Below are 10411 nucleotides of genomic sequence, written 5' to 3' on the forward strand. Positions count from 1 at the left end.
ATTCTGAGTAAATTCAATTCAATAGATTTAACCCGGTGGGGCAATAAGATATGTTCCCACTTGGGTTAAAAATCTAACTTAATCTATAGGGAAGGGGGGGGCTGGAAAGGGAAAGATAAAGGAAGAAGGGTCTAATAAAAGGGAACGGAAGGTATAAGTGAAAATAAGCTGAAAGTTACATTTTTAAAATTCAAAGGGGGAAAGTTGTAAAATTTTGGTGAGGAAGAATTAGGGAAAAGGAAAGAGAAAAATATAAATGGAGAAAGATAGAATAGAGAGAAATACAGATATAGTAATCATAACTGTAAATATGAATGGGATGAACTGTCCCATAAAACAGAAGCAGATAGCAGAATGGATTAAAAATCATAATCCTGCAATATGTTATTTATAAGAAACTCATTTGATGCAGAGAGATACACACAGAGTAAAGGTAAAAGATAGGAGTAAAATAAATTATGCCTCAATTGAATTAAAAAATCTGGGGTAGTGAACCTAATCTCAGATAAAGTAAAATAAAAATCAATGTTGTTTAAAGGGACATGAAAGGAAACTACATCTTAAAAGGCACCATTGGTAATGAATCTATATCATTACTAAATATGTGTGCACCTAGTAGTATAACATCCAAATTCTTGGAGGAAAAGCTATGACAGACCTCTAGAGAAAATTTAATGGGGATAGAGAAGAATATACCTTTTCCTTGGCAATACGTGGCACCTTCACCAAAACCAACCATATAATGGGGCACAAAATCCTTAAAATCAAATGCAGAAAGGCAGAAATAATAAATACACACTTTTGTGATCATGTTGATGCAGGGGAAAGATGAAGAGAATTGTGACTATAACAAATAAACCTGGGTGGAGATGTCAATTGACTATGACCTACTCTTGAGGTATAAATTTACTAGAAGTAGAGAGTTATGATTGTAACAGAAACAATTGTAATCTTAAAAGCTGCTTGGGTGGAGATTTCCCCCATTCTTGCTGTACTTTTGATTCACTATTTAATGTAAAATTTGTATACTGATCTCCCTAGGCTTTACCTTCTAACTAATTCCTGGTCTAGTAAGAGAAAGAAAGTTCACCTTTTGCCCTATGGATGAGAGGCAAAACATAAAAACCTGGGTTGGACTAGAGTTTAGGTCCACATCCATAGTTTTCTCTGACCATGGCCCAGCCAACACTGCTTGACTGTTATTTTGTCTGTCTGTCTGTCTGTCTGTCTGTCTCTCGCTCTCTCTCTCTTCCTTCCTATACCTTGTAACCTTTTTAAATAAATTTTTCTTTTATTTCCACCCTTGCTTTCTTGAGTCTGAATAACAATTCCTCACAGGCAGAACCAAACTCAAATAGTCAGTGTCTACAATGATGCATTAAAAAGTGCATGTAATACAGGGTCAGGGTACGATAAAGCAAAAACTAATTGGAAATTAACTTTATTTTAAATAATGGGTGGATTAAACAGCAAATCATAGAAATAATCCATAATCATATCCAAGAAAATGATAATAATGTGACAGCATAAAATTTTTGAGATGCAGCCAAAGCATTTTGAGGGGAAACCATAGCTCTAAATGCACATATGAATAAAATAGAGAAAGGGGAGATCAATGAATTGGGTACGCAAGTTAAAAAGCTAGAAAAACAACAAATTAAACATCCCCAATTAAATACCATATTAGAAATTCTGAAAATCAAAAGAGGGATTAATAAAAATGGAAAGCAAGAAAACCATCGATCTCATGAATAATACTAAAAGTTAGTTTATGAAAATGTCAATAAAATAGACAAACCAATGATTAATCTAAATAAAAAATACAAAGAAGATAACAAAATTACCAGTATCACAAATGAAAAGGATGAACTAACCACCAATGAGGAGGAAATTTAAAGAGATAATTCAGAGATACTTTGGCTAGCTGTATTTCAAAAAATTGGATAATTTGAGTGAAATAAATGAATATTTACAAAATTACAAACTACCCAGATTAACAGAAGAGGAAATAAATTACTTAAGTAATCCCATTTTAGAAAAAAGAAATTGAAGAAACCATCAATAACCTCCCTAAAGAAAGTTTCCAGGTTCAGATGGATTTACAAGTGAATTCTACCAAACATATAAGGAAAAATTAATACCTATTCTACACTAAATATTTTTTAAAAATGGAAAAGAAAAGCATCCTGCTTTTATGACAACAACATGGTGCCAATACCTAAACCAGGAAGAACTAAAACAGACAAAGAAAATGTATAGACCAATCTCTCCAATGAATATTGATACAAAAATTTTAAATAAAAAATTTAGCAATGAAACTACAGCAAGTTATTACCAGGATAATACACCATGATCAGATTGAATTTATACCAGTCAAGCAAAGATGGTTCAACATTAGGAAAACACTCAACATAATTAAACATATCAATAGCAAAACCAACAGCAATCATATGATTATCTCATTAGATGCTGGCAAAAACCTTTGATAAAACACAATGGACATTCCTATTAAAAACATTAGAAAGCTTAGAAGTAAATGGAGTTTTCCTTAAAATAAGAAATAGTATCTATCTAAAACATCAATAAATATTACATGTTATGGGAATAAACTTGGAGCATTTCCAATAAAATCAGGCATGAATCAAGGATGCCCATTATCACCATTACTACTCAATATAGTATCAGAAATGCTAGCAATAGCACTAGGAGAAGAAAAAGAAATTGAAGGAATCAGAATTGGCCACGAGAAAGCAAAACTTTGATTCTTTGCAGATGATATGATGGTATACCTACAGTACTGGAGAAAATCATCTAAAAATCTCCTTGAAACAATTAACAAATTCAGCAAAGTAGCAGGATGTAAAAGTAACTCACATAAATCATTAGCATTTCTATATATGAACAACAAAACCCAAGAGCAAGAGATAGACAGAGAAAGTCTATTTAAAATAACTATAGACACAAAAATACTTGGGAATCTATCTCCCAAGACAAACTCAGATACTATGTGAGCACATTTATAAAACACTCCTCACCAAAATAAAATCAGGTCTAAATGATTGGAAAAATATCAAATGCTCATCTTTAAATCAAGCTAATATAACAAAGATGCCATACCAATCAAAAGACCAAATAATTACTGAGATAGATAAAATAATTACAAAATTCATCTGGGAACAACCATAGGGCAAGAATATAAGAATATGAAAAAAATGTAAAGACTGTAGTCTAGTACTACCAGATCTAAAGCTTTATCATAAAACAACAGTCATCAAAACTCCCTAGTACTGGCTAGGATCTAGAGTAATGGGTAAGTGGATTAGGAAATGTCAAAAGAAACTGCAGGAAATGACTAAAGCAATTTCCCATTTGACAAACCCAAAGGCATCAGCTTCTGGGATAAAACCACACTATTTAACAAAAATTTGGGGGAAAACTTGGAAAACAGTATGGGGAAAACTGGAAAATAGTATGGCAAAAACTAGGCATAGATCCACATCTCAAACCCTATAACAAAATAAGGTCAAAATGTATACAGGATTTAGACAATAAAGAGCAATACCATACATAAATTAATAGACCAAAAATACTCTATCAGATCTCTGGAAAGGGGATGAATTTAGACCAAACAAGAATTAGAGCACATTATAAACTACAAAATGAAAGATTTTGACTATATTAAATTTTAAATAGCACTAATAAAATCAATGCTGCCAAAATTAGAAGGAAAACAGAAATCTGGGAGACAGTCTTCTCATGTAGGAGTTTTGATCAAGGTCACATTTCTAAAATATATAAAGAATTGCATCAAGTTTATAGGATCATGAGTCATGAATCATTCCCCAATTGATAAATGGACAAAAGATATGAACAGACTTTTTTCAAGTAAAGAAATTAAAACTCTTTCTCTCTCTCTCTCTCTCTCTCTCTCTCTCTCTCTCTATATATATATATATATATATATATACATATATATGTATATATATATATAAACACACATGAAAAAATGCTCCATATCATTATTGATTACAAAATGTAAATTAAAGCAACAATAAGATATCATCTCACAACTATTAGATTGGCCAAGCTAAGAAAAACAGAAGATGATCCAGTTTGAGAAGTTGTAGCAGTGTGACATTGATGCATTGCTGGTGGAGTTATGAATGGATCCAACTTTTCTGGAGAGCAATATGAAACTATGCCCAAAGAGCAATAATACTATTCATACCCTTTGACCAGCAATTTCAAATGTAGGTATATATCTGGAAGAAATTATAAAAAAAAAGAGAAAAGTCCTACATGTTCTAAAATATTCATAACAGATCTTTTTGTAGTTGTAAAGAATTGGAAATTGAGGGGATGTCCATAACTTGAGTAATGACTAAACAAGTTATGGTACATGAATACAGTGGAATAAGTTTGTTCTACAACATAACATAAACGGTAGGACTCTAGAGAAGCATTGAATGGTTTAAGGATCTGATGTAGATTTTCTGTCCTTTGCCTGCATTCCTTAATCCACAAGGCAAATTAGGGCCCTTGGCATGATGTTAACACTAAAAAAACTAGTAATGTATACTAAATATTAGCTGAAAGTGCCAGAAGATATAACTGCTTGAAAATCATATCAATCAAATATATAGATAAGTGATTAAAACAACTTAAATGCACAGTAGAGCATGTGAAAATAGAAAGAATAATAAAGAATTATAGAGAAAAAATTATTTGGCAGGATCTTTCTGCTTATATAAATCTATATTTAGACACACATAAATACATACAGATACACCATGTATATATGTATCATATTTATGTATATCCATCAATATAGATATAGAGCATTAAATACATTTTCTTTCTTTCAAATAAATTTGTAGGGGGTGGCTAGGTGGAGTAGTGGATAAAGTACCAGCCTTGGAATCAGAAGTATCTGGGTTCAAATCCTGTCTCAGATACTTAATAATTACCTAGCTGTGTGGCCTTGGGCAAGCCACTTAACCCCATTTGCCTTGCAAAAACCTAAAAAACAAAACAAAAAAACAATCAAATAAATTTGTATCTATGGTTAGGTTAGATAGACATTAATTCAACCTTGTTCTCCAAATATTTTTATTAATAATTTAGAGATGACAATGTCTTTTGAATTTAATTATGTTCATGCTTAATACTTCCATTTGAATTCCATGAGATTAAATTAATTTGCATTGCTTTTATCTATTTATCAAGTAAATATAACTTATTTCTTTGTTATAGAACAACATTGTAATAACCGCAAAATAATTTGTACAATATAAAATAATTTTATATTTATGCTCCTACTATTTAATTATTTGCTTAAATACATTTTATGGAAATTTTTATCTATTGTCAATGAAACATCATCAAACACTATGTTCAATAATTATCTATGTTCCTTAGATTTTTCACATATTCACATTATAACAATGAATTTTGGGGCAAAATTTGGTGAGTATTTTTGTCTAAACCAAATGTCATAATGCCACAATTACTGTTATTTATAAAATGTGTCTTATGCTAAATGAAGTTTCATTATTTTTATTATTCTCAATTGTAGCAAGTCATATAAATTTGTCCATACATAAATTCCACATATATTTTCTTATAATATGCACTAATGATTTTATATGCCTCACACCTCTCAGACTGGCCAATATGCCCAGAAAGGATAATGATTATTGTTGCAAGCGTTGTGGGAAATCTGGGACACTATTACACTGTTGGTGGAGCTGTGAACCTCATCCAACCCTTCTGGAGAGCCATTTGGAACTATGCCCAAAGGGCAACAAAAATTTGCATACCCTTTGACCCAGCAATACCACTACTGGGTCTATACCCTGCAGAGAGGATGAAAAAGGGTAAAAACATTACTTGTACAAAAATATTTATAGCAACCCTGTTTGTGGTGGCAAAGAATTGGAAATCAAGCAAATGTCCTTCAATTGGGGAATGGCTTAGCAAACTGTGGTATATGTATGTCATGGAACACTATTGTTCTATTAGAAACCAGGAGGGACGGGATTTCAGGGAAACCTGGAGGGATTTTCATGAACTGATGCTAAGTGAGATGAGCAGAAGCAGAAAAACACTGCACACTCTAACAGCAACATGGAGGTGATGTTCCCCTTTTTGCCCTTTATCCATCTTCCCCAGTGTTTTGTTTCTGAATATTGCCACCTTCAGTGTTTGCCTTCTTAAATCAACCCCCTCCCCTTTTTCCCCTTCTTCCCTTCCTTTTGTTAGTTCCCCTTTTCCTCTCCCTCCCTGCCCCCCCTCCTTTTCCCCTTTTAATACTTGAAAGGTAAGATAAGTTTCTCAACTTCATTAAGTGTGTCTGAGGTAACTTTAAGCCAAATCTGATGAGATGAAAATTCATGTGGTTCTCACCTCCTCCCTTCTTCCCTTCATTTTCTTTCTTTTTCTTTTTTTAATTTTTTTTCTAAAAGAAACACACTTTTTTCTGTGATATTTACATTGTATCTTGTACTTGACAAAAAATAAACTCTGCAAAAATCCCCTCCCCAGCTATTCCCACTGAGCTGATATCAGTAGCTTCTGTTCATCTTCTTAAACTTCTCATAATGATAATCATCAGTTGCCTTTTCATTGGGAGGGCATTTGCGATTTGGAGACCTCTCAGGTTCTGGCTTCTCTGTATCTCCTACCCTGAGGGGTCAGGTTTTCAGCTCTTCTTTGTGCCTCCGAACTGGGGCGTTGAGCTCTTCATGGTAAAATCAGTTGTGCTTCACATAGTTCACAGCCATGTTGGTTGGAACAAAAGAGGTTTCACTGTCTTTCTTTTTGTTCTGCTGCTCAGCCTTGGCATCTTCTGTTGAAATGATATTTTTAATTTTTGCATCAATGCCCAAGTCCACCTCAGGGATACCACTCAGCATCTGGTTGGACAGCATCTCTTCTGTTTTCTTAGCTGAGGAGACTTGGATGCTCTCAGGGAGCTCATAAAGACAGTCTTCAGCATTCTTCAATTTCACTTTTTGTTCCTCATTTTCTACAATTCCTTTCCTCTTCTTTAGCTCAGTCTCAATGTATTTCATCATATCAGCATCTTCATCCCCTCGATTAGTTTCTACTGGAAATGATGTTCCTAAGTTGAGGTCCTCCTCTTCATTAATTCTGTCCTTGTTTCTCTCAAGTTTCTTCATGTCCACCATTCCACCAGTCTTGATCTTAAAGGGATCATCCACTAGAGTTGTCTCTTCCTGTACTTTCTCCCCAACCAGAAGGGCTACAGCACTGAGAGGGGAAATGATGGGTACAACCTCACCCCATTAGGTCGTCTTCTCAAGTTCTGAACTTCTTTGGTTTCCTCCAGTTTCAACCTCTTGCGCCTTCATCTTTCCTTGTTTCCATTCCCTGTGCCTTCGTTTCTGTATTTAATACTGCTTTCTCTCAGAAGGGAGGAAGTTTTGTTTTTCTGTCTAGTATGGGGTAAATTATCTACTCTCCATCTGAATATGTCTATAAGTGTAAGAACAAAAATAGCGTTTCTACCTCCCTGTGCCCCGGGGAAGTCAGGGAGCTCCGTGAGCTGACTTCGGTATGGTTCTCTGGAAACCTTGAGGACCTGCGTGTCGGGGACGACTGGCTGGATGAGTGGTCATTGAAAGAACACACGCAACCCTTTAGGCAGAGCCACTCGTGGCCAGTTACAGTGAGGCCAAGGCCCGCGTTCAGCTGGCCAGGCCGGGCTAGGTAGAGTGGGGCCAAGAGAGGGTGCTCCGGGAGCTCGTTCTGCATGGTGGGGGAGGCGCTGCCCTCACAAGCCTTTGGGGTGTCCGGCCCCGGGGGGGACACCCGGCAGCCCGGGAGGGCTCCCAAAGGCTCGGGGTCAGGGACTGCGGGGGACCCGGTGTCCTCGGCCCACAGGCTGCCCCCGCCGCCTGGGCTCGGCCTATTGGCGGAGGATTCCCCTCATTTTCAATAGGTCTTTTGTACCTCTTGATGTAATGGGATTTACCCCTTCAGTCTCCCTCCAACCTCCCTTCTCCTTACCCCCCCTTTTATAGGAGGTATTGTTTTTAAATCATTCTGAGTCACAGAAAAGTTATGAGTGTCCATCACTTCTGGCTATTTATATTCTCTCTAATAGAGTTAAAAATTCTCAAGAGTTATGAGACTCTTCGAAGTGGGTATATAGTCATTTTCATCTTATTGTAAAGTAGTTTTGTTTGTTTCCCCTCCATTTTCATGTGACTCTTGAGCTTCCTGTTTGATGTCCAAATTTGCAATTTAGCTCCTGTCTTTTCATCATGAAATCTTGGTAGTCTCCCATTTCATTAAATGTCCATCTTTTTCCCTGGAAGAGAAGGCTTAGCTTTTAGGAGAGTGGATTCTTGGCTGAATTCCAAGCTCCCTTGCTTTTCGGAATATCTCATTCCAGTCCCTTCAATCCCTTAATGTTGTTGTAGCCAGGTCCTGCGTAATCCTTACTGTGGCTCCTTTTTTTTTTATTTCTGGCTGCTTGCAGAATTTTTTCTTTTTATCTAATAGTCCTGGAATTTGGTGTTTTCATTTTAGGATCTGTTTCCACAGAGAATTGATGTATTCTTTCAATAACTATTTTGCCTTCTGGTTTCATGATATCAGGGCAATTTTCTATCAGTAAATCATGTAATATTAAGTTGAGGCTTTTTTTTCCTCTTCATTGTTCTCAGGAAGGCCCATAATTCTCAGATTCTCCCTTCTTGATTGATTCTCGAGATCACTGGTTTTGATGATGAGGTATTTTACTTTTTCTTTTTTTAATCTTTTTTAACACAATCTTGTTCTCATGAAATCATTAGTTTCCACTGATTCCATTCTTTTTTTTAAGAGAAGTTTTTCTTCATTTAACTTTTGCAACTCCTTTTCCAATTGGCCCATTCTATTTTTGAAGGGCTTTTCTATTTGCCCAAATGTAGTTTTGAGAGAATCATTTTCTTTTTGCATTTTCCCAATTGAGGATTTGAGAGCATCATTTTCCTTTTGCATTTGCCCAATTGAAGATCTGCGAGAGTTATTCTCACTTTGTATTGGTCCAATTGTATTTTCCAAGGATTTGTTTTCTTGTTGTGAGATATTAATTTTCTCTTGCAACATGTTAATTCTCTTGAGTTTCTTTTCCCAATTTTTCCAATTGATTTTTAAACTCCTTCCTAATTTTCTCAAGGAAGTCTTTCTGGCCTGAAGACCAGCTTATATTCTCCTCAGCAGTGCTAGATCTCTCTGGGTTAGTATCTGTCTCTTCTAAGTAGTTCTCCATTGCCCCCCCACACACACACACCTTTTCTCTGGACTTTTTTTCATCTTGTGTTGCAGGGGGCTGGCTCTCAGAAATTTGCTTTTGAGGATCCTAGAGGTTTTGTTCACTTGGCTTGGTAATTCCAAGGGCCTGCCAGTGGGGGTTGCTGGTTGCTTTCTCTGGAATGAGATCCTCAGCAGCAGGGTCTGAGTTGACCTTGAAAACTTTATTTTTTGTTCTGGACAAAAGGCTCTGTTGAAAGTATAGAGCTCAGAACTCAGGCCCAGCTGGTTGTTCTCCAGGTGTGCTCTGAGACTTTGTGCTGGAACTCACCCTCCCATAGCTCTTCTCCCCCTGACCAAAGACTCTGAACCTAAAGCTGGATCTCGAACCTGTCATTCACCAAAGTCTCCACAGCTGAGGCTGACACACTGGCCTCCCCCAGCTGTGGTCCCCTCTGCCCTCAGTTCCTGGTTCAGGCCTCAGTCCCCTGAGACAGACTTTCTTGGTAGGTGTTCTTCTCCTAGCTTCTCTTTCTGGGTTTTGTTGATAAAATTTCTATTAAGAGGTTTCTCTAATGTTATTTCTGAGGGGAAAGAGAAAGCACCTATCACAGGGTCTGTCTTCTCTCTTCCATCATGGCCAGAAGTCTGAAGCCTTGTTAGTATGGATAATAAACCCACTCAAAAAAAATCTATGTGCCTCAGACATATTACCTGTGTGACCCTGGACACATGATACACAAACTATGTCTGCCTTACATATGGAAATAATGGCACTAAACCACCCGGTGTTGTGGCAAGGATGCAACAAGAGTAAAAATTGCTTAGAAAATTGTCTGACAAAAAATAGGTAATAAATACTTGTTCTCATTTTTTCTAACCATCAATATATAATTTGGCAATTAATAATTTCATGTTTATATTTTTCGTGTCTATTGTAGGTTGGGTCATATCTAGTGTTTGCTCTGTAATCACATCATTCCCCATCTGAACCCCACAGGCTCCCCCCCCATTTATTGATGTTGCTGAAGACCACAAGAATTTCATCTGTGATACTATAGCCAATTGCAGAAAGTTTTCAGTTATATTCATAGGTAATTTTTAGCCAAGGCAAGGTTTAGAGGAAGACAGTATTATATACACAAGATTT

At 36.2% G+C, this 10411-nt stretch overlaps 1 pseudogene; it reads right to left on the bottom strand.

The window, feature by feature from the left end:
- Positions 1–6563: 6563 nt before the first annotated feature.
- Positions 6564–9600, bottom strand: LOC141492187 (splicing factor C9orf78 pseudogene; annotated as a pseudogene).
- Positions 9601–10411: the final 811 nt, after the last annotated feature.

The sequence above is a fragment of the Macrotis lagotis genome, chromosome 6, assembly GCF_037893015.1.
Source record: "Macrotis lagotis isolate mMagLag1 chromosome 6, bilby.v1.9.chrom.fasta, whole genome shotgun sequence".
Lineage (NCBI taxonomy): Eukaryota > Metazoa > Chordata > Mammalia > Peramelemorphia > Peramelidae > Macrotis > Macrotis lagotis.